Source organism: Oncorhynchus clarkii, chromosome 24 (genome assembly GCF_045791955.1).
Source record: "Oncorhynchus clarkii lewisi isolate Uvic-CL-2024 chromosome 24, UVic_Ocla_1.0, whole genome shotgun sequence".
In the NCBI taxonomy this organism is placed as follows: domain Eukaryota; kingdom Metazoa; phylum Chordata; class Actinopteri; order Salmoniformes; family Salmonidae; genus Oncorhynchus; species Oncorhynchus clarkii.
The window spans coordinates 10,050,024-10,076,287 of NC_092170.1; positions in this window are offsets into that span (position 1 = coordinate 10,050,024).

Below are 26,264 nucleotides of genomic sequence, written 5' to 3' on the forward strand. Positions count from 1 at the left end.
TGCTTTAGATCGTTTGCATTTTCTAGAATTTTCACATGAAACCCAAATATATACTAAATACTATGCATCACCAGGGATGGGCTTATTTCAGTGAAAATGTTATGAAACACTGTTCAAATCAGGGGTGTCCATACTGTAGGTTAGTTTATCAGAGGCCTCAGGATAGGATTTAAAGCCAGTGTACTCTCGCCCTTACCCCAGAGTCCTGCTAAACCCATTACTTTCCAGGGTTGCCATTTGGTTAACAGGGGTCATTGATTTCCCAAGGAAATTGGACAAGTAGAACATCATATATCATCATATTAACCCCATGGCATACGTGTTATGCCTAGGCAATGAAGAGAGGAATCAAAGCCATGCAGGAATTTTTATATATACAGTGCATTGCGAAAGTATTCGGCCCCCTTGAACTTTGCGACCTTTTGCCACATTTCAGGCTTCAAACATAAAGATATAAAACTGTATTTTTTTGTGAAGAATCAAAACAACAAGTGGTGCACAATCATGAAGTGGAACGACATTTATTGGATATTTCAAACTTTTTTAACAAATCAAAAACTGAAAAATTGGGCGTGCAAAATTATTCAGCCCCTTTACTTTCAGTGCAGCAAACTCTCTCCAGAAGTTCAGTGAGGATCTCTGAATGATCCAATGTTGACCTAAATGACTAATGATGATAAATACAAATGATTACACCTGTGTGTAATCAAGTCTCCGTATAAATGCACCTGCACTGTGATAGTCTCAGAGGTCCGTTAAAAGCGCAGAGAGCATCATGAAGAACAAGGAACACACCAGGCAGGTCCGACATACTGTTGTGAAGAAGTTTAAAGCCGGATTTGGTTACAAAAAGATTTCCCAAGCTTTAAACATCCCAAGGAGCACTGTGCAAGCGATAATATTGAAATGGAAGGAGTATCAGACCACTGCAAATCTACCAAGACCTGGCCGTCCCTCTAAACTTTCAGCTCATACAAGGAGAAGACTGATCAGAGATGCAGCCAAGAGGCCCATGATCACTCTGGATGAACTGCAGAGATCTACAGCTGAGGTGGGAGACTCTGTCCATAGGACAACAATCAGTCGTATATTGCACAAATCTGGCCTTTATGGAAGAGTGGCAAGAAGAAAGCCATTTCTTAAAGATACCCATAAAAAGTGTTGTTTAAAGTTTGCCACAAGCCACCTGGGAGACACACCAAACATGTGGAAGAAGGTGCTTTGGTCAGATGAAACCAAAATTGAACTTTTTGGCAACAATGCAAAACGTTATGTTTGGCGTAAAAGCAACACAGTTCATCACCTTGAACACACCATCCCCACTGTCAAACATGGTGGTGGCAGCATCATGGTTTGGGCCTGCTTTTCTTCAGCAGGGACAGGGAAGATGGTTAAAATTGATGGGAAGATGGATGGAGCCAAATACAGGACCATTCTGGAAGAAAACCTGATGGAGTATGCAAAAGACCTGAGACTGGGACGAAGATTTGTCTTCCAACAAGACAATGATCCAAAACATAAAGCAAAATCTACAATGGAATGGTTCAAAAATAAACATATCCAGGTGTTAGAATGGCCAAGTCAAAGTCCAGACCTGAATCCAATCGAGAATCTGTGGAAAGATCCAACCTCACTGAGCTTGAGCTGTTTTGCAAGGAGGAATGGGAAAAAATGTCAGTCTCTCGATGTGCAAAACTGATAGAGACATACCCCAAGCGACTTACAGCTGTAATCGCAGCAAAAGGTGGCGCTACAAAGTATTAACTTAAGGGGGCTGAATAATTTTGCACGCCCAATTTTTCAGTTTTTGATTTGTTAAAAAAGTTTGAAATATCCAATAAATGTCGTTCCACTTCATGATTGTGTCCCACTTGTTGTTGATTCTTCACAAAAAAATACAGTTTTATATCTTTATGTTTGAAGCCTGAAATGTGGCAAAAGGTCTCAAAGTTCAAGGGGGCCGAATACTTTCGCAAGGCACTGTATGTACACTCCCTGCTCTCCACAAAATACTTCCCAAATATGAGAAGCTTCTTCTTTCCTTTGTTTAAAATTCCTGCACGGCTTTGATTCCTCTCTATTACTTAGACATAACACAAAAGCCCTGGGGCTAATATTAGCTTTAAATGAACCAAACAGTAATGTGTGTTCAGGTTTTACATTAAGAAAATGTCACCTTCCACCTCCCTGTTTTGACCTCCCTCCCACAATAATTTCCAGCAGCACTCCCGTGACAGCTTTGATCAGGTGATGTTCTACTCGCTAGCAAGCTAACAGTACACTTTAACTTGAAATTAAAAGACGTTATGTCAAAATTAGAAATGTGTAATATATGAAAATGTAGCTTGCTAGACTTACCCGTTGTCTGAAATCGGAATAGATAGTGAATTTGCCAGCTAACAACAGTTGTTTCAGTGACATTCTATTGAAATGGATGCTTGCAAAGTGGAGTATTTTGTTAAGACATGTAGCTAGCTAGCTAGCTAAACCATAATCCCCACTTGTGACATTACTACCCTCCATGCATATGCAGGTAGCTAACCAACCAGGTTCAATGTTAGCTAGTTAACAGTAGGCTATAACTAGCCAAACAAATGGCTCTGAGATTTGAATAATAAGATCATACACATAACATTAGCTAGCGAGCCAACCAGCTAACATTAGCTAGCTAACAGTACACTTTAACTTAAAATGAAACAACTTTCTGTCAAAATTAGAAACATGTAATATCTGAAAATGTAGCTAGCTAAACTATCTTACCCGTATACATAAGAGATGAAATCGTCTCCTGTCACGGATGCCATGGTTGCCCTTAGTTGGAAGATGTAATCCGGAGACAGGTGTTTTCTCCATCTCCTTAGCTATCATACTCGGAAACAGTCCTACAGAAACAGTCAAAACAGTCCTACAGAAAGTGGAGAGCAACACTTATGCAGTTTACTACACAATACATAAAAAAAAAAGCTGTGGTGGACAGGATTACCTACACATACTGACGAGCTCAAATAGACAGAAGCGTGCGATATGGCAGACTAATCCAAACTCAGCTCTCGGCATGCCCAGCCCACTCATTATCTCAGCCAATCGTAGCTAGCGGGAAGTTTGCTGACTTTTTACTGGTGCTAAACCAACTAGGCTCGTAATTTAACAATTTTATTCGTATTTACAGAGAGCATACAATTTTGTTACGAAAGCACATAAAAGTTAACATGTTCAAGAAGGCATTTCTACCAAAAAATGGATTTAGATTTTTTTTTAAAGCTTAAGTTCAAACGGCTCTCCTGTGAAGTAGTGAACCGCAACAATATGCCAAGTTTCCTGAAAAGGGTCACATATTGCCTCTATAGAAATAAGCCTACATCATCACTCTTGGATTTAGGGATCATTAGAAAGGTTTAAATGCCAAATTATGATAATGATCTGTTAAGCATTTGTTTTGTATTTCTATGTTTTATGAGGAGAAGGCTTTTGTGGACTCTCTCTCCCCCCAGCTTGCATTGTAACATTGGTCAACTCTCAAACTGATGGTTCATGAAAGTTTAATGCGGTACCATTTCCAAAAACACACGGTAAGAGCTGATGGTGAAACTGGAGGGCGCGCAATTCAATTGAATAATCATGAAAATATCTTATATCGGTTGAAATCTTAAATACTTGTTAATCTAACTGCACTGTCCGATTTACAGTAGCTATTACAGCGAAAGCATGCCATGCGATTGTTTGGGTACGGCTCCCCACATCCCCACAAAATATTTTTCCACTGGCACACGTGTCATAAATTCACGACTAAATATTCACTTACTTTTTGAAAATCTGCCTCTGATTTGTCATCCAAAGGGTCCCAGCTATAACATATAGTGTCGTTTTGTTAGATAAAATCCTTTATCCCAAAAAGTCAGTTTAGTTGGCGCCATCGTTTTGAGTAATCCACGCATTCAACATGCAGAGAAAGGAATTCAAAAATCTACCGCTAAACAAACAATATTTCATAAGGAAAAAAGTATGTTCAATAGGAAAACAATATTAGCAGGTCTTCTCTTCATCGCGCGCATACTCAAATTTCCAATAGTGTGTCCCAGTACTAAAACTCATTATTCTTACTCGTTTTAGAATAAACAAGCCTGAAACCTTGAACAATGAATGCTCACACCCAGTGGAAGCCATATGAATTGCATAGATTAAATTATTTCCCTATACTTTCCATTGTAAGAGCATGAGCTCTCAAAAAAAATTCTGTTTGGTTTTTCTTTGGATTTTCTCCTAACATTTATATTGTGTTATTGTCTCCTTCATCATTTTAACACTTCTACAAACTTCAACGTGTCTTCTTTCCAATGGTACCGATTATATGCATGTCCTGGCTTCAGGGGCTGAGCAACAGGCAGTTTACTTAGGCACATCAGTCAGGCAGAAATTTAGAAAAAAGGACCCTAGCCTGAAGAAGTTAATTGGAATGTAGTAAGCAGAGACATTGACTTCCAGCGGTGAGCCACCAGCCACACAGAACGCCAAAGGTGAAATAGCATGCTGTCAAAGGGGACGAACCACTCAACTGGCTTACAAGGACAAGCTGGACTGCCCAAGGAAAAAGAACCAGGCTGGCGCTGCCACACAAGCCCTAAAAAGAAGTTGTCAGGGTGACACGACACATGCAACAACAATCTGTCCCATAAGATGGATAACAGGCTGGCATAGAGAGGATGCCCCATAGGTGAATAGCTTGGTTGGCGCATGTTGCACTGCTCTGTGTGCTGAGCCAGAGGTGGAGCTGTGAGCTCTGAGGTAAAATATTTAGGAGCCCTCCTGTTTCCTGTGTCAGTGTCTCAGGAGAAGCTTCAGAGTGACAGGTGGGTTATAAATAATGAATAACTTGACAAGTGAACAAAATAGCAAGGATGGGCTCAGCCACTCATGATTTTGTTTCATACATTTTTGCCTGACTATGAAACTTATTCCCGAACACGTATGGTACATGCACAGAATAATATCACACTTTTTGTCATGTTTAACATGTCAAATGCTTCTCACTGTCTTGATCTGTCGCTCCCAACCACCATGCTGAAGTCACACTTTTTCTCAACGAGATAGGCAGTCAGCCTGTCCATGTTAACTTCCTTGAGTGCTTCCTTCAGTTCATTCTTGGCTCCCTCAAAGTTGCTTCCTTGGTCACATTTAATCTGACGAACTACGCCACGTATGGCTATGAAGCAACGCAGACCATATGAAGGCATCTGTTGACACGTCATCTAACATTTCAATATGAACGGCACAAGAGCAAAAGCAGGTTAAGACAAGACCATACCTTTTGTGCACTCTTCGTCCTTGCTTAATGACAAATGGGCCAAAACAATCCATACTGCAGTATGTAATCAGCCATCTTTTGCTCCTCTGTGGTTTTCCTGAGCTTTCTACAAGTCGCACTTTGGCGAAGATAAGATGCTATTGATATCTTGGATCCAGTAGCCATTTGACCTGATCTCATTAAAGCTGAGGCTTTTACGCTGGTGTTTGACCTTTTCATGGTAGTGAGCAATTCTAATTTTTGTGATGTGGTGTTCCTTGGGAATGATTGCAGGGTGTTTGACTGGGTTAGGAAGAGACGAGTCACAAAGTCTTCCTCCCACCCTGAGCACACCATTTTTGTCTAGGAAGGCATTGAGGCGGTACAACTAATTTTGGAGTGTCAGTTGAGTCCCTTTACTTAGCAACTTAAGCTCATCTTGATATACCTGTCCCTGCACATCTTCGATTATGAGACGCTCTGCGTTCTCCCATTCCATTACCGTCGAGAGACCATTTGATCTATCCTTGCTGATTCCTCGAAGAATACATGCAACAGCTTGAGAAGCCCAAGACCAGGATGAGAGGTTAGACAGACGATCTGCAAGACTTACTTGTTCTGTGGTTCTCGTGTTTAGTGTTTGAGCCTTTCTGACTCCCGGGTCTCACTTGCAACTCTGAGACCACATCTTCTGTGAAAAATATTTATTTCTTCCATAAAACTTGGGTCCTGTGAACCAATCAGATGATAGCAGTTCATTGACAGTTAGGCCTCTGGCCGCGTGATCTGCGGGATTTTTATCAGTCGGGGCGTATCTCCATTGCTGGGGAGTCATGCTGAGATGTATTTTCTGCACTCGGTTGGCTACAAATGTGTGGAATCGTCGTGTCATTGTTAATATACCCTAGAATTACTTTGGAGTCTGCCCAGAAGAACTCTTCAAAATCAGCATATCTAAGTTCCTCCTTGAGGACATTGCTTGCTTTTACTGAGACAACTGCAGCTGTGAGTTCTAGTCTGGGAATAGTTGTGACCTTTGTGGGAGTGACAGGAGATTTTCCCATGACTAAAGCACAATGAATGTCTCCCTCTTCATTCTTGAGTCTCAAATATGAACACTGACCATATCCACTCGTGCTTGCATCAGAGAAATCATGTATCTCTGTTTTGTTAACCCTTCCAAAGTCAGCTGGTGCATAACCACGGGGTATGTTCACCGTCTCCAAATGAACAAGATCGTTTTTCCAACATTCCCACTTTGGTTGAAGTTCATCAGTCAGAGGGTCATCCCAACCTGTGCCATGCCTAAACATTTCCTGCAGTACTCTTTTTACGTTGAGCAGGAATGGGGCTACAACCCCTAAAGGATAATACAAGGAGGCAACTGTAAACAGTACACCTCAATGCTTTGCAGGTTGGTCCTTGAGATTGTCATTGAACTTGAAGCAGTCAGACTCAACGTGCAACTGAATCCCTAGTGCTCTTTCCAATGGCAAGTCACAAATGCAAGGTTAAGGTCCTTAATGTCAGATGCACGTTCAGATGGCGGTATGCTTTCTAGGACAGCTCTGTCATTGGATACAAAGTTGTGCAGTCAAAGACCACCCATCGCACAAGGTTTTCGAGCCTCACGTGCAAACTGAATAGCATGTACCGTACTGTCTATGCTTGTGACCCCATCATCTACGTGAAAGTCGCTCAGAGCCCAGAGGGTATAGGTCTCTGTTCTCCTTAGCTAGATGATTCAGCCCATAGTTTGCACGTCCAGGAGATGATGCAGCGCAAAAGAGATGCACCTTCATGCGGAACTCTTGTGGCTGTGCAGTAATGTCTCCCTTTATCCACCAAAGGAAGCATAGGTAGTTTCGGTCAATCTCAGGCACATGGAACTGGTGAAACATCTTCTCAATGTCACACATCAATGCAATAGGGTGCTGCCGAAAACGCATGAGAACACAGTTTAGCTTGTCATCAAATCAGGCCCTGGAAGCCGATGGTCATTTAAACTGGTTCCCTTGTACTTGGCAGAGCAATCAAATACTATGCGTAGCTTATCTGGCTTCTTAGGATGATAGACAGCAATATACCCTTTCTCAGCTGCAGTTCCATCACCTTCAACTTCTTCCGGGTCACTATTTTCATTGCCATAATGTTCCTTATACCTTTCATCCTTTAACAGTTTCCTTTTGAGATGGCTTAGCCGTACAATGCAAGTTGTTTGTTGTCGGGTAGATTGGGTCTCTTCTTAAAAGGCAAGGGCATTTCGTAATGACCATGACTATTTTTCCTTATGCCATCTGTCATGGTCCCTCCTCTGCAGTGCAGGGGCAGTTCCTCCTGCAGGCAGAGGAGGGTCGTTAGTGATTGGAGTCACCTGGGCTCAGGTTATTTAAACGGCTTCACTAATCACTCTTGTCTCTCTCTTTCTGCTACTCCAGGTATGATCCTGTTTTGTTTGTTCCTTTGTAGTTTTGCATAGTTTTCACTGTCATTCACACGCACAGATTCCCGCATCCCTGCACTTTACATACACCTTACATTATAATACTTTCACACCTCATTCATTTTTCTTTGTTTAAAGTTAATAGTTTGGTTTATAATAAAAAACCTTTTCGATTGGCCTATATCTGTTGTTCGTGTCCCCTCATTTTTGACACAGGCTATGAGCCGGCCTGTGACACATCATTCAGCTTGTTCAAGAAGAGGATGTCATCCTGAGACACTGTCTTGCCATCTTCACTGGCGTTCTTGAAATCGGACTCCAGAATGCGAATAGCATCTGCAGGGGTTGCTGAGGGGGGGGATCTCTTTGACAATTTCCCAGTGCCACAGACTAGCGACGCTTGGTGTATCGAGGAACGGTGATGAGCGCACCACAATGCTCCATCCTAAGTCAGTTTGAACAGCGTAGGGTTCATCATTCCCACCTAAAATCATTTGTTTTGGTGCCATTGCCCTTGAGCAGTTATAAGCCTATCAGAAGGCCAACCTCACAATCCTTCAGTGGTGCGATTTCATCTACTACTGTGGAGAGATGATTCCAGTTCTTGGCCATTTCACATGTCGGAATGTGGGTGCGGTTTACAGGTATGCAATCCTTTGTGTAGGTTGGAGGAAGATCGATATGGATAGTGTAGCTGTAACCTTCACACGATGCCCTGAGACTCTTTCGCTTTTCACAACTGTGTCACGTCCTATCATAGTAGTTAATTTCGGTTTCACTGGATACCTGTCTGCTTGTAAAGCATTGCTCACTTCCTGGTCAATTAATGAGGTATCACTGAGTGTCAAGCAGGGCATAGACACGTTTTTAGCACCTGAGTTGTTCTTTGATGACACCCACACTTGTACGATCATGGAAGTGTTAGTAGATTGTCCTTCTCCAGCTACGTGGAGTGACAATGCAGTTTCTGCCTTGTTCATATTATTTTGGGAAGAAATTGGCAGAGGTGTAGGCCTTTCCCATTTTACGTAACTGTCATCGTGGAGACAAATCGGGATGCTTTCCTTTGCAGGTGTCACAGGTCTGGTGATGAGGACAGTCCTTTGCACTGTGACCAGGTATCATGCACCCATAGCAAAGCTTATTTTCTTTCACATATTTACGTTGCTCCTCTAGAGACATTGTCATGAATTTAGAACAGCCATGGAGCTGATGCTTGTTGTCCTGGCAAAACATACACGAAGGCCTCGCACTTCCTTTGGCTGACTTTTGATTCTCACTATCTGTGATTAAGTGCTGAGAACACTTGCCTTGTTCCTATTGGTCTCCCTGACATTTTGTTTCTCAGTGGTACATTCGGATGAATGGAGAGCCTAGAATTAAGTTATCGGATTGCAGGCAATCTCTGCTTCCATCATCATAAAGGTAGCAAAGTCCTGGAAACTGGGGAATTCTTGACTATTGTTCGAGGTTTGTGTAACTTCTCTGTTCCAGCGAGAAGCTGCCCAGTCAGGCAGTTTTAGGACTAGCTTCTGATTTTCTTCAGTCATTTAATATCTGAAGACCTTTAACATGAAGTATAGCATCTTGACAGGCATTCAAAAAATCTGCAAAGTCTCTGAGTCCTACAGTGTCCCTAGGTTGAATTATTGACCAGTTTGCAGGCCTTTCTCTAAAGACTCTCTGTGGCTGGCCATATCTATGGTTGAGTTTGTTCCACGCGTCTTTGTAGGCCTCTTCATAATTTCTGTAGAATGTACCATCTAGGGTCTTAAGAGCTGGGCCACCCACATACTTCTTAAGATAATAAAGCTTGTCAGCTGACAAGATGCTTCTTCGATCGATGAGTGACACAAATGAGGCTTTCCACTCAAGGAATTGAATTGGATCCACTTTGAAAACAAATGACTCTGGTATTGGAAGTTGATAAGGGCTATGCTATCTTGGAAGGCTTGAGCCAGAGAATCACATCCACATGAGATGATGACGCTGGGGCACTGGAGGGTTGTTGGATGGTAGTTGGAGTAATGTTGTCAGCAGTTTGGAAGCTAGTTTCCCGTACTACCTCCTGGTTGTATAGGCCTCCAACCTGGCCCGAGCTGCCCTTACATCTCTCTCTGCCTGTAGTCGTTCCAACTCACATTTCTGAGCTTCAAGATAGATCATTCCTTTGCTGCTCTTCTAAGTGTTGTATCCTTTAGTTTTGTTTCTTTTCCTCCTTGCAACACTTCATACTCAACTTCCTTTGCTGACAGCGCCGCAATACATGAGGACATGGAGTGGTGGCTGGACTTGTGACTCAATTGTGAGACAGTAGATTTGTAAATGGAGCGAGTGTAGTCATGATCAGGTAGCTCGCAGAGACAACATTGTTCCTGTTACGCATCAAACGCTTCATCAATGCCTGATATCCTTTCATAGGCCTTAACTCGGTTGACGGTGTGATGTGATCTCTAATTTCAAGATAGTTGCTCATGACATCATCCTTTCCTTTCTCCAATGTGTCAATCAGAAATGCCAGTTGGCTCTCTGTTATGTCTGACTTTAGCTGCTCTCTTGCTTTGCGGGCTTGGATCGTCTATTGGTCATACATGGAGATAATGCGGTGACCTCACCTGGCTTAAATGGTGCCTCTAGAGACAACCTCTCTCATCGTCACTCAAATGCCTAGGTTTACCTCTACTGTACTCACATCCTACCATACCCTTGTCTGTACATTATGCCTTGAATCTATTCTCCCGCTCCTTTAACTCTCTGTTCCGAACGCACTAGACGACCAGTTCTTATAGCCTTTAGCCAAACCCTTATCCTACTCCTCCTCTGTTCCTCTGGTGATGTAGAGGTTAACCCAGGCCCTGCAGCCCCCAGCATCACTCCCATTCCCCAGGCGCTTTCATTTGTTGACTTCTGTAACTGTAAAAGCCTTGGTTTCATGCATGTTAACATTATAAGCCTCCTCCCTAACTTTGTTATTTGTTATTCACTGCTTTAGCACACTCCGCCACCCCGGATGTCCTAGCCGTGTCTGAATCCTGGCTTAGGAAGGCCACCAAAAATCCTGAAATTTCCATCCCTAACTATACCATTTTCTGACAAGATAGAACTGTCAAAGGGGGCGGAGTTGCAATCTACTACAGAGATAGCCTGCAGAGTTCTGTCATACTATCCAGGTCTGTGCCCAAACAATTCAAGCTTATACTTTTAAAAATCCACCTTTTCCAGAAACAAGTCTCTCACCGTTGCCACGTAGCATTGAATAGCCCCCGCGATATGCAACTTTTCACTGAAGTCAGGAACCAATATACTCAGACAGTTAGGAAAGCTAAGGCTAGCTTTTTCAAACAGAAATTTGCATCCTGTATCACTAATCCCAAAAAGTTTTGGGACACTGTAATGTCCATGGAGAATAAGAGCATCTCCTCCCAGCTGCCCACTCCACTGAGGATAGGAAACACTGTCACCACCGATAAGTCTACGATAATCGACAATTTCAATAAGAATTTTTCTACGGCTGGCCATGCTTTCCACCTGGCTACCCTACCCCGGCCAACATCTCTGCACCCCCTGCTTCTCCCCCCCCACCACCCGCTTCTCCACACAAATCCAGACAGCTGATGTTCTGAAAGAGCTGCAAAATCTGGATCCCTACAAATCAGCTGGGCAAGACAATCTGGACCCTCTCTTTCTTTCTACTAGCCTATTCAACCTCTCTTTGTATCGTCTGAGATCCCCAAAGATTGGAAAGCTGCCGCGGTCATCCCCCTCAGACACTCTAGACCCAAACTGGTATAGACCTATATCCATCCTTCCCTGCCCTTCTAAAATATTCATAAGCCAAGTTAACAAACAGATCACCAACCATTTCGAATCCCATGGTACCTTCTCCACTATGCAATCTGGTTTCCGAGCTGGTCATGGGTGCACCTCGGCCACGCTCAAGATCCTAAACAATATTATAACCACCATCAATAAAAGACAGTACTGTGCAGCCGTCTTCATCGACCTGGCCAAGGCTTTCGAATCTGTCAATCACCGCATTCTTATCGGCAGACTCAATAGACTTAGCTTCTCAAATGACTGCCTCGCCTGGTTTACCAACTACTTCTCTGATAGAGTTCAGTGTGTCAAATCGGAGGGCCTGTTGTCCGGACCTCTGGCAGTCTCTATGGGTGTGCCACAGGGTTAAAATCTCGGGCCGACTCTTTTCTCTGTATTTATCAATGATGTCGCTCTTGCTGCTGGTGATTCTCTGATCCACCTCTACGCAGACGACACTATTCTGTTTACATCTGGCCCTTCTTTGGACACTGTGTTAACAAACCTCCAAACAAGCTTCAATGCCATACAACACTCTTCTGTGGCCTCCAACTGCTTTTAAATGCTAGTAAAACTAAGTGCATGCTCTTCAACAGATTGCTGCCCGCACCCTCCCGCCCGACTAGCACCACTACTCTGGACGGTTCTGACTTAGAATAAATGGACAACTACAAATACCTAGGTGTCTGGCTAGACTGTAAACTCTCCTTCCAGACTCACGTTAAGCATCTCCAATCCACAATTAAATCTAGAATCAGCCTCCTATTTTGCAACAAAGCCTCCTTCACTCATGTTGCCAAACACCCTCGTAAAACTGACTATCCTACCAATCCTTGACTTCGGCGATGTCATTTAAAAAATAGCCTCCAACACTCTACTCAGCAAACTGGATGTAGTCTATCACAGTGCCATCCGTTTTGTCATCAAAGCCCCGTATACTACCCACCACTGCGACCTGTATGCTTTCGTTGGCTGGCTCCAGGTCATCTATAATTCTATGCTAGGTAAAGCCCCGCCTTATCTCAACTTACTGAATGAATAATCAAGTCTCAAACTGATGGTTCATGAAAGTTTACTGCGGTACCAATTCCATAAAAACACCATAAGAGCTGATGGAGAAACAAAACAGAAATTCTGTTACTGTGCCTTGTATTCATCCCCCTAGGCGTTTTTCCTATTGCATTACAACCTGTAATATAAATAGATTTTTATTTGGATTTCATGTAATGGACATACACAGAATAGTCCAAATTGGTCAAGTGAAGTGAAGAAATAACTTGTTTAAAAAAAATCTTCAAAATAAAAAACAAAAAAGTGGTGTGTGCATGTGTATTCACCCCCATTGTTATGAAGCGACTAAATACAATCTGGTGTAACCAATTATCTTCAGAAGTTACATAATCAGTTAAATAAAGTCCACCTGTGTGCAATCTAAGTGTCACATGATCTCAGTATATGTACACCTGCTCTGAAAGTCCCCAGAGACTGCAACACCACTAAGCGAGGGGCACCACCAAGCATCACCAGGAAGACCAAGGAGCTCTCCAAATAAGTCAGGGACAAAGTTGTGGAGAAGTACAGATCAGGGATGGGTTATAAAAAAAAATATCTGAAACTTTGAACATTCCACAGAGCACCATTAAATCTATTATTAAAAAATGGAAAGAATATGGCACCACAACAAACCTGCCAAGAGAGGGCCGCCCACTAAAACTCACGGACCAGGCAAGGAGGGAATTAATCAGAGGCAACAAAGAGACCAAAGATAACCCTGAAGGAGCTGCAAAGCTCCACAGGGGAGATTGGAGTATTTGTCCATAGGACCACTTTAAGCCGTACACTCCACAGAGCTGGGCTTTACAGAAGAGTGGCCAGAAAAAAGCCATTGCTTAAAGAAAAAAAATAAGCAAACACATTTGGTGTTCACCAAAAGGCATGTGGGAGACTCCCCAAACATAGAAGAAGGTACTCTGGTCAGATGAGAGTAAAATTGAGCTTTTTGGCCATCAAGGACAACGCTATGTCTGGCGCAACCCCAACACCTCTCATCACCCCAAGAACCACATCCCCACAGTGAAGCATGGTGGAGGCAGCATCATGCTGTGGAGATGTTTTTCGTCGGCAGAGACTGGGAAACTGGTCAGAATTTAAGGAATGATGGATGGCGCTAAATACAGGGATATTCTTGGGGGAAACCTGTTTCAGTCTTCCAGAGATTTGAGACCGGGACGGAGGTTCACCTTCCAGCAGGACAATGACCCTAAGCATACTGCTCAAGCAACACTCGAGTGGTTTAAGGGGAAACATTTAAATGTCTTAGAATGGCCGAGTCAAAGCTTAGACCTCAATCCAATTAAGAATCTGTAGTATGACTTAAAGATTTCTGTACACCATTGAAACCCATCCAACTTGAAGAAACTGGAGCAGTTTTGCCTTGAAGAATGGGCAAAAATCCCAGTGGCTAGATGTGCCAAGCTTAAAGGAGACATACTCCAAGAGACTTGCAGTTGTAATTGCTGCAAAAGGTGGCTCTGCAAAGTATTGACTTTGGGGGATTGAATAGTTATGCACGCTCAAGTTCAGTTTTTTTGTTTTATTTCTTGTTTGTTGTTTTACAATAAAAATATTTTGCATGTTGTGTAAATCAAATGATACAAACCCCGAAAAAAATCTATTTTAATTCCAGGTTTAATTCCAAATTAAAATCTATTTTAATTTTAATTCCAGGTTGTAAGACAACAAAATAGGAAAAATGCCAAGGGGGTGAATACTTTCGCAAGCGACTGTACAATATGAACAATACATCCCACAAACAATACCTAATACACTACACAATTTTACATTAGCGTGCTTGATACATCAAATGCATCAATATGCATGAGAATTTCTATCTGAATAGTTGATTACTTGCTAAAAGGTTGATAATGTGGTGAAAGCTTAACTAATATTAGCCAGCACCCAGTGGAGCTAGGCTACAGCTAATAATGTCAAGATTAACTAATATTAGCCAGCACCCAGTGGAGCTAGGCTACAGCTAATAATGTCATATTGCTAGCAGACTTCTTAACATCAATTACAACACAAATATATGTTCAGTACATGTTAAAAATAGTTAGAAAGATATCTGAAACAAGACCAATATTGAAATACCCTGTTCTCTTTCCAGCTAGGTGCTAAGTTTTACGTTGTTTCTTGGGTGCTTGAACAACCTTAACAAGAACGTATTTTCCTTTTCCTCTCGCGCCCGTTTCCCATATACCCTTGGCACATAAAACCGAGAAGGTAAACTAATTTCTTTCAAAATAAAAGTCACACTAAACTGTAAAATATTCAGCGAGGATAGAAAGCTCATAAAATAAAATAAAAGTCCAAATATAGAGCATACATTGTGATTGGTCACCCATTTTAGGGGTTCATTCACATGCATGGTGCAGTGATATGCAGCTACATGTGACTGGGAGCAAGGCCGAAACACACCAGGCATGATGACAATGGTAGATCTACAAAATGTTCTATTCTAGTAATCATAAGAGCTGTGATGGCTTTGTTGTTGGATTGGCACCTGCCAGAGGGTCACAGGTGGTTCTGGGGGATAGATGCGAAACTCTGGTGAGGAGAGTGGAGAGTTAATTGGAACATAGTAGGCAGAGACACTGACTTCCAGCACCAGGACAATTGACTGCCAGAGGTGAGCCATCAGCCACACAGAACACTGCTTCCTGCCAGAGGTGAAATAGCATGCTGTCAGAGGGGACGAACCAATCAACTGGCATACAAGGACAAGCTGGATTGCCCAAGGAAAAAGAACCAGGCAGGCTCTGCCACACAAGCCCTAAAAGGAAGTTGCAAGGGTGGCACGACACATCTGTCCCATAAGATGGATAACAGGCTAGCATAGAGAGGATGTTAGGCGGTAGAAGCCAACCTGGCACCAATGACTTGACTCTGCCCCATAGGTGAATAGCTTGGTTGGCGCATGTTGCACTGCTCTGTGTGCTGAGCCAGAGATGGAGCTGTGAGCTCTGAGGTGAAATATTTAGGAGCCCTCCTGTTTCCTGTGTCAGTGTCTCAGGAGAAGCTTCAGAGTGACAGGTGGGTTATAAATAATGAATTACTTGACAAGTGAACAAAATAGCAAAACTGGGCTCAGCCACTCATGATTTTGTTTCATACTTTTTCACCTGACTATGAAACTTATTCCCGAACACGTATGGTACATGCACAGAATAATATTGCACTTTTTGTCATGTTAAAGGTGTCAAAATCTTGGGCAGTGGGAGAAAACGGACAAATGAATTGACAATGAGTCTTAAGGACACCAATCAATATTATCCTACTGCACAAAAAAACTGGTCTGTGTCGGAACAGCAAATACAACAGCACTTTCTACTGTATGTGAACATTCATGGTAAAATAGTCAGCACCTTGTAAAGGGCTGTTGGGGGACTGAAATGGGAGTCAAATACATTGCTTCCGTACCCAAACACCCACAGTATGTTCCTCACATTAACACACTGGCAGCTGTGCCGGAAATCACTGTGGCAGCATTCATAAGAATTTGATGGAATAGAGCCATTTTGTCTTTGGAGATGATTATAATTTTTCAATTCACCCTAATTGTATTAAGAAATAATGAAAGAACGGTCAAATAATGAGAGACTCTTTGATTCAAATTCTGTTTTATGCAGTTACCAAATGGGCTGTGTTCTCTAAAAACCTGTGACTGTATAAATACTTCCAATCAGACATGACTCTATTGTTAGCCACACCCCCAAACATCAGTGTATGAGAAGCAAATGCATAATATTATATAATATAAAATGGTCCTTCGTGTCGAACACAATAGAACCAAACGCTAACTGTTTCTAACCACTGGAGGTAGTGGTAATTCAACCTCTTACAGGGAATATGTTACAGCCGTCACATCTGTCAAGTACAAAAAGACAATGTGGTGAATCTGCCTAGTGACTCCACCCAGACTCTCCTGGCTGGGCACTGCCAGCCTGGCACAGAGACTGGCAGATGTACTGGACCTGACGACGGTCAAACAAGAAGCTTTATCACTGGCATCAGGCAGAGCAGAGTGGGAGAAAGGGAGGGCCTGCACTCCAACCCAGGACATGGGCAGCCATGACTGGAGCAGGCTAGTGTGAACCAGCCCACATGTGACCTAGGGCAGCAGTGCTTCAAGCACAACAAAATGTCAATTTCTGACCTGTTTCCACCTGTTTTCAGCTGAACCCCCTGGTTTCCGGCAAAAATAGTTGCTATTCAGATCTTGTATTGCATAATTTCCATGACCGGGGGGTGGAAGTGGAGTAGAATACCGCTCCCTCACTTGCATCTCACAATAAATATTTATGAACACATCTGAATAATGTGCTTTTATAATTACAAAATGTCATTTGGATCTGTGCAAAAAAAGGCGCCAAGTAGGAGAACGGCATCCTACTCTTCAGACGTGAGTTAGATTCATCCGGGGTCGTGCAAGGTTAAGTGGCCCCGAAACTAGGAGGATGCCCTTGAGCAAAGTAGGCAAAGCCCAACACACCTGGGTTACACTTTATGCAAAGAGAACATATCCAGCATATCAATGATTCACCAGCCTCACTAAATACTCATTCCTGTGTGGCAACAACCAAGGCTACCATACCTCCTGCTCAGTATGCAAGGCTTGGGTTTATGCTTCAGTGACCTAATATGAGTTCTCCACCAGATATCACCTTTGTTTTCCCTTTAAGGGACAATGTGTTTTTTTCGAGACAACCTGACATCACGCTGGGACATATGGTAGATATTGGAGTTGCGCATGCTGCATCTCCCAGGGTGTAACACATTGCATTGTGTGAATAGTAGCACATTGTAATGTGCAACACATGGTCCACTCTAGAGAGACACAGTGGGATGGGGATGACTGGACTGGAGGAGAGGGAGAAGAACAAATCAGGACATGTTTGAGGGGATACTTGATAAAGATGTAAAAATGTGAAGAGGTACTCCAGCCTATAACAGTCTCTCAGTCTACAGAGCTCTATTTACTAGGTCTTGCTGACAGGTGCTCAGCTAGCTAATGTCTGAACGTCTTATGTTTCCTGGAAAAGAAAGAAAGACAGACCATTAGTTAAGAATTATAGCAAGATGGGCTTGTAGTGCTTTAACTGAATCGTGATTGTCTAGTACTGTTCAAAAATATGGCTTTTCAGAGTATAAGAAATTGGATATCCAGCTTTGTGCAATTAAATAATTGATGAGTTTCACAATTTGATTTGGGTTTTTTTCTAATACACGGCATGGCATCATCTAGTGATTAAATTTGGGAAGTGGATTAGTTATTTTCCGTCTTTCAATGATTGAACTTTACTGATCAGGATATCTTTAAGACCTGCGGTTGTGCCTCATCTGATACGATATACTATTGTGTGTCAATCTCCTGTCTTTTGAACGTCCTCCTCCATCCATTTACTTCAAACAAGTTGCCTTTGTTTTGTTTCTTCTTCTTCTTCCAGAACTGATTTCTGGTTTAGTTGAATGGTGTGTAGCCATTGAGAAACAAGTCCTATTATTATTCCGCCAGCGTTGTAAAAGCAGTCACTTTTATAGTCCTACAGGGAGCTATTTAAGCAATAAGGCCTGAGGGGGTGTGGTATAATGGCCAATATACCATGGCCATGGTATGGCAACACGGAGTGCCTGGATACAGCCCTTAGCCGTGGTGTATTGGTCATATAGCACAAACCCCATAGGTGCCTTATTGCTATTATAAACTGGTTATGAACATAGTTAGAGCAGTAAAAATGTATGTTTTGTCATACCTGTGGTATACGGTCTGATATACAGTGGCTTGCGAAAGTATTCAACCACCCTGGCATTTTTCCTATTTTGTTGGCATACAACCTGGAATTAAAATAGATTTTTGGGGGGCTTGTATCATTTGATATACACAACACTACCACTTTGAAGATGCAAAATATTTTTATTGTGAAACAAACAAGAAATAAGACCAAAAAAAACAGAACTTGAGTGTGCCTAACTATTCACCCACCCAAAGTCAATACTTTGTAGAGACACCTTTTGCAGCAATTACAGCTGCAAGTTTCTTGGGGTATGTCTCCATAAGCTTGGCACATCTAGCCACTGGGATTTTTGCCCATTCTTCAAGGCAAAACTGCTCCAGCTCCTTCCAGTTGGATGGGTTCCGCTGGTGTACAACAATCTTTAAGTCATACCAGTCCCTCCTGCAGCAAAGCAGCCCCATTACATGATGCTGCCACCCCTGTGCTTCACGGTTGGGATGGTGTTCTTTGGCCTCTAAGCATAACAATGGTCATTATGGCCAAACAGTTCTATTTTTGTTTCATCAGACCAGAGGACATTTCTCCAAAAAGTACAATCTTTGTCCCCATGTGCAGTTGCAAACCGTAGTCTGGCTTTTTTATGGCGATTTTGGAGCAGTGGCTTCCTCCTTGCTGAGCCTTTCAGGTTATGTCGATATAGGACTCGTTTTTCTGAGGATATAGATACTTTTGTACCTGTTTCCTCCTGCATCTTCACATGGTCCTTTGCTGTTGTTCTGGGATTGATTTGCACTTTTCGCACCAAAGTACATTCATCTCTTGGAGACAGAACAAGTCTCCTTCCTGATTTGGTATGACGGCTGAGTGGTCCCATGGTGTTTATACTTGCGTATTATTGTTTGTACAGATGAACATGGCACATTCAGGCATTTGGAAATTGCTCCTAAGTATGAACCAGACTTGTGGTCTACATTTTTTTTCTTTTGATTTTCCCATGATGTCAAGCAAAGAGGCACTAAGGTTTGAAGGTAGGCCTTGAAATACATCCACAGGTACACCTCCAATTGACTCAAATGATGTAAATTAGCCTATCAGATGCTTCTAAAGCCATGACATAATTTTCTGGAATCTTCCAAGCTGTTTAAAGGCACAGTCAACTTAGTGCATGTCATCTTCTGACCCACTGGAATTTTGATACCGTGAAATAATCTGTCTGTAAACAATTGTAAAAATTACTTGTCATGCAAAAATGTAGATGTCCTAACCGACTTGACAAAGCTATAGTTTGTTAACACGAAATTTGTGGAGTGGTTGAAAAACTAGTTTTAATGACTCCAACCTAAGAGTATGTAAACTTCCGACTTCAACTGTAGCTTGTAAAAATGAAACCACTAGGAGTGTTCGGTTGGACTAACATAGGGTGAAGTCAATGGCCCATATAATGGTGCTTGTAAAGAACTGATGGCAATGGTGGTTTTTCCAAACTAGCGGACGTCCCTTTGCATACTGGGTACTTTGAATGCAAGAAAAATCAATCATTACTACCTAACTGCAAATTACCACAGAAGTTACCAGGCATTCGTCAATGAAAAAGAAAAAGATGACAATGAGGGGTGAAAATGATGTCCATAAACTACATGATTTCTAACTGCATATTCTATTTCTCAGTTGGCAGGTGTTTGAGAGTATGGCTGAAATCGACAAAGAATATTGTAACAGGGAGGAAGTAGCACCCAAATGACTGGAGTCTGAGTGCTTTGTGAAAGAGGCTACTTTAACCTCATATTCTGTTGATGGATCATACACATTTGTTTAGGGGATGGGATGTTGTGATCATTTCACTGTCAGTTGGATTCTGTTAAATTGAAGATGTGCCAGGAGTGTGATTTGAGTTATGATTAAAGGATGTTCTATTCTGAGGACACAGACTGCTCTGGCGTTGGTCAGATGATTTGAGTTATGATTAAAGGATGTTCTATTCTGAGGACACAAACTACCAGATGAGGCACAGGTGTGTTGAGAACATGGGTCTAGTTGAATTCACGACAGTTAACACAGTCTAATCTGCAGTGTTGGAGAAACATTCTCTCTACCTCCTATATAAAGGCAGCTCAATCTGTTTCTTCTTATCACCCCAGGCTGAAAACAATCATTTGAAAAATAACTGAAGGGAAAAGTGAGAATGGACATAAGCCTTTCGTCTCGAGTGAAAATTGTTTTAATTAATACATGCTAATGCATGACCTATAAATGTGGTTTGGTCCTGATAAAGTTAATAAAATGAGTGCTAGGCAAACAAAGGAAGAGATAGGGTGGTTGTTTGTCTTAATCCAGATGAGAGCTCATTCAGGGCAAGGGCCTCAACCAGACGTTCTATTTTCATTCGGAAAAACAAAAACTTTCACCGCCTGGAGCCAAATCAATTTCCAGAGGAACTCTTCAAAAGCCTAATTGAGTATCTTAAAGCTGAAATACACATGAGGTGAAACAGCCCCACTGGTCACCCCAGGCACAGGTATTATTGATTTTTTAATATTTTCTTTTAATGTGGCAGAGGGCCATCCTTCATCGTAGTACATACTCTGCTGCTCTTATCACGTGTGCAATGATGTCTGAGGGACAAAAACTGTGTCCGTTGTTTGAAATGACATCTTTGTTGTTGTAATATCACTGTGATGGAAACGTTATTCTATGTAATCGTAAGTTTAGCACAATGCTGCTTTTGTAATGACCGGTCTTGGTTGGGTTCATGCGAGTGACGAGTTGACTGCACAAAAGAGTAAACCACACTATCACTCATAAGCAATTTGGCAGTACGCCCATAACATTGCTTTGGGATTTAGAAGGAGTGATACAATATCTCAGTTTTCAGGTAAGAAGCCTGGTGTGGTATTAGTCAGTCACATACAGGAACCAACCATGCTCATATGACTTGTCTGAGTAGCAGTATAAAAGGACTGAAGGGGAACGCCCCCCTTTCTGAGTTTTCATGAAGCTTGTATTGAGTTCGTGAACCTCCCCGGCTGTGATAACAAAGATTGCTTTATTTACTTTGATTTGAGTCCTTGGTGGTGTGTTTCCACAACATCACAAACAGATGTGGACATTTCACCACTACGGATTCTAGCTTTAACCCATAAAACATTTTCTCTCTAAACACCAAGAATAAGGCCTCATTGATTTGAATGAGGATGCATATTCTAATATTTATATTTTCATAACACTACCCTCTAGATGCAATGTTTCAGACTACTGGTTTATGTGGGCTGCTGTTAGATTAGCAAAACATAGTAGGGCAGGGGGAGACAGATTGAGCACGGTTGGAACGCTGTTGTTGTTGTTTGGCCTTTGCTGCTGTAGCTCAGCGACCTTCAAGCCACAGTCACAATGGTTGTGTTTGTATTTTCTAATGGAAAACAATATAGGCTGTTTATAATATAACATTTACGCAAGAATACCTAACCATATAACCATATCCACTAATGTAAACTACAATAAGCTGTGTTATGTTTTAAGAACAGACTGTACTGTACAAATAAATTAAGTACCAGTGATATATTTTACGTTGGTGTGCAAACATGGGTGGTTGACAAATAGTAGTTCACAGCCAGTCTTTGTTGTGTTGGGCTACAGCTGAAGCCTGGGTTGTGGTTAGAAGCATGGCTTTATCTGGGTGACTAGAAAATGTGAGGTTTTGTGGGTCACAATGCAAAATAGTTTGGGAACCACTGGTGTAAATCATGCAGATTGATGACTCAAATAGGGTGATCATTAGAATTAGGGTTATTAACCATCCATGTACTAACTTCCTCTTTTCAATTCATTCCTGTACTGTTGTAGGGGCGCACTGCAGAAATCCTCTTAGATGGTTAGTGTATTCTCTCTGCTGGGGTCTTTCATGTGATGTCACTGAGTAGATCAAAAAACATCAGTGGCACAGAAAAGACACATTCAACTAAACACACGGTTCATTGTTGACATGGAAGTAGGTTCCAGAATTATAGAGCGGGTTTCAGAAACAGAAATACAAATTCAGCAGCAAGAAATGTCTGACGGTTTTGTGAAACATTTATTAGTGGGAAAAGAAAGGACATTTTTAGTCACAGGGAGAGAGGAGAAACCATCTCGCTCACTAAGAATCTTTGTAGTTTCTGCATCTGGAACAGATTATTGCTATGACTTGTTTGTATTTGCTGTTACCATGGACCCAGGTGAATTACGGCAGGGTTTGTAGGTTACTATAATAATAATGCTATCCCAGGGCTCCGATGGATTCCACGTATTTAGACATACTCAATGAGCTTTTACAGTTCAATTCTACCAGCGGATAACTCTCCGGACTAATCTTCAGACACTATACGGCACAGACCGCAGCATGTAGTTACACACATATTGCCAATTCATTTTATTCATCTAATTTGACATTTTGCTGCTGGTGATGAAAGTGTGAAAGTGGGTGCACGTTGATCATGATGATAGATCTAGAGGTAATTCCACATAGTTCCCGCAGTGCTTTAGCTCCACATCCAGGGGTGGAGATGGGTAATTAGAGAAGAGGGCATTGTAAATATGCAAGGATTACCACCGGTATGACATAGTATACTCTCTTCATTTTAAAGCCCCAAGCCTAGTGTAATGAGGTTTTCACAAACCTTGTGGTTATTCTTTGATCCTATCGTGTTGTCATGGTAATAATATAATGGGTTTTTACACATACATATCACTCATTAGCCCAGTAAAAAAAATGCAGGCTTAGAGAGGTTGTTCTGACAAACGTGTGCGGGGGTCTCAAGATGTGTAGCCAAATTACTTTTTTTTCTTCTTCTTTAGTCTTCTTTTTTTGAGTTTTTTTTGCAAAATGATCTGCGTTATCTATGTTTTTGACATGGTTGTTGTCATTTGTGGTACTCTGACAGCTACCGTTGATGTTATACAGTTGAGTGCCTTTGTGCAATCCACTTATGTTGATTTGACACTTGAGTCATATTTGATGTAATGTCTCTTTTATACTGTTTGTGAACCTGTGTGTGCCACCACTGTAGATTGTAATAGGCGCGTGCCCAACAAAATCCCATATCAATCAGTGTCTGTGTGGGGTCTGCAGCTTGGGGACCCTGACACTGTGAATGTATTTTAAATGCAGATCTAGAGAATGAACCAGGAAATGGTTTAGGTTATTGTCTTTCACAAGTCAAGGGGAGATTCTCAGCAGTCAGGGCAAATAAAAGCCTTAATTCTGTTCTGCATTAGTTGTCATTTTCCATTTGGATTTTATGTCCTTTTCAGTCTTATGAGTGTTTCTAAATGGGTGTACTGGGGTCCTGCTCTTGAATATCAATTCTTAGGGCCCTTCCCGCTCCCTCTTTCTGCGTTCTCTTTTTATGAAGGAGGTAGCCATTTCCTCTCATTAAAATCAATGAATCTGGAGAGATCAACTGATGGTGTTTTCCTGTTTTTGTAAAGGGTTATTAATTCCATTATTTCCACAATTAAATTAGCAGTTATCATTTAATAATCCCAGTCACTGTGTGTGTGTACTCAGGTGAATGCTCAGACCTTCAGTGTTGTTGTTAGTAAAATATATTTATAAAAATAAAGAGAGGCTCTATACAGTTGAAGTCAGAAGTTTACATACACCTTAGCCAAATACATTTAAACAAAGAGTTTTTTACAATTCCTGACATTAAATCCCAGTAAAAATTCCCTGTCTTAAGTCAGTTAGGATCACCACTTTATTTTAAGAATGCGAAATGTTTGAATAATAGTAGAGAGAATGATTTATTTCAGCTTTTATTTCTTTCATCACAATTCTAGTGGGTCAGAAGTTTACATACACTCAATTAGTATTTTGTAGCATTGCCTTTCAATTGTTTAACCTGGGTCAGACGTTTCGGGTAGCCTTCCAAAAGCTTCCCACAATAAGTTGGGTGAATTTTGGCCCATTCCTCCTGACAGTGCTGGTGTAACTGAGTCAGGTTTGTAGGCCTCCTTGCTCGCACACGCTTTTTCAGTTCTGCCCACACATTTTCTACAGGGTTGAGGTCAGGGCTTTGTGATGGCCACTCCAATACCTTGACTTTGTTGTCCTTAAGCCATTTTGCCACAACTTTGGAAGTTTGCTTGGGGTCATTGTCCATTTTGAAGACTCATTTGCGACCAAGCTTTAACTTCCTGACAGATGTCTTGAGATGTTGATTCAATAAGTCCACATAATTTTCCTATCTCATGATGCCATCTACCTGTCCCTCCTGCAGCAAAGCACCCCCACAACATGATGCCGCCACCTCCGTGCTTAATGGTTGGGATGGTGTTCTTCGGCTTGCAAGCATCCCCCTTTTTCCGCCAAACATAACATAACTGTTATGGCCAAAGAGTTCTATTTTTGTTTCATCAGACCATTTTTTTTCTGACGTCTTGGCTGATTTCTTTTGATTTTCTCATGATGTCAAGCAAAGAGGCACTGAGTTTGAAGGTAGGACTTAAAATACATCCACAGGTACACCTCCAATTGACTCAAATTATGTCAATTAGCCTATCAGAAGCTTCTAAAGCCATGACATCATTTTCTGGAATTTTCCAAGCTGTTTAAAGACACAGTCAAGTTAATGTATATAAACTTCTGACCCACTGGAATTGTGATACAGTGAATTATAAGTGATATAATCTATCTGTAAAAAATTGTTGGAAAAATAACTTGTGTCATGCACAAAGTAGATGTCCTAACCGACTTGACAATACTATAGTTTATTAACACGAAATTTGTGGAGTGGTTGAAAAACTAGTTTTAATGACTCCATCCTAAGTGTATGTAAACTTCCAGTAATTTATTGGGTAAACCACCAACATTTCGGAATCACTCTGCGTTCTTCAGGTTATTTTTTGGTGCTCCAGCTCATGCTTTTCACTAGAGTGTAAAATATATTTAATAAATTAACACTGAGCTTATTCTGCCACGAGCACTGTTCATACGTTTCCCTGTTTTTTACTTGGTATTGTTATAATCAAAATTTCATGACACAAAGGCATATTCTGTGAAGAACACTGGATATTGCAGCCCCTCAGTTATATTTAATAGGAACAGTACATTGAGTCCTTGATGCCTTCTTTATCTTATGCAGATCCACCCGGTGATACTGTCAGTGGAAATGTGCCAATCACCTCTCGTTCAGTCTCTGGTCGCTCATTTGCATAGTGTGATATATGAAGCAAATAGAAAGACGAGTTAAACTGTAACGCTGTGTGTATATCCCTGATGGCAGGTTATCAGAAAATTACATCTCTAAAGAACAAACTTGGGCTGTCCCCGACTAAAAAAAATCTTGGTCAACCAAAAGTTGTCTGTTTGATTGGTCAAAATGTTTAAGCCTGTATTTTTCTATATATACAAAATTCTATCCAAATTTAAATGAAAATTATACAAACCTAAAAAGTTAGTTATATGGACATTGCCAACTATGTAAAAAATAGCCTACAAAGCCAACAAGTAAAAACATTGCAGCCTGCAGTCGGGAAAATATCCTAATAAAAATAAATATCCTATAATTCATTGGCTATGCATGGCTTGTCTGCAACGAACTTGGAACATTGTATCAACTATTAGCTAGGGAGTTTTTCCTAGCCACCGTGCTTCTACACCTGCATTGCTTGCTGTTTGGTGTTTCCGGCTGGGTTTCTGTACAGCACTTTGAGATATCAGCTGATGTAAGAAGGGCTTTATAAATACATTTGATTTGATATTAACGGGTTTGGCCTGAAGCTACTTGAAACATTTAATAAAATATTCTGGGCCTTCTGAGTTTCCTGTGCCAGTGAGTTCGGAACCGACATAGCTGTAGGCTATTTGCGCAAGGGATAAGAAGTAATCAGGTAGGCCTATTTTATGATGTTTCCACTGGATCAGAGCATGACATTTTTCATTTTCATGCTGAGT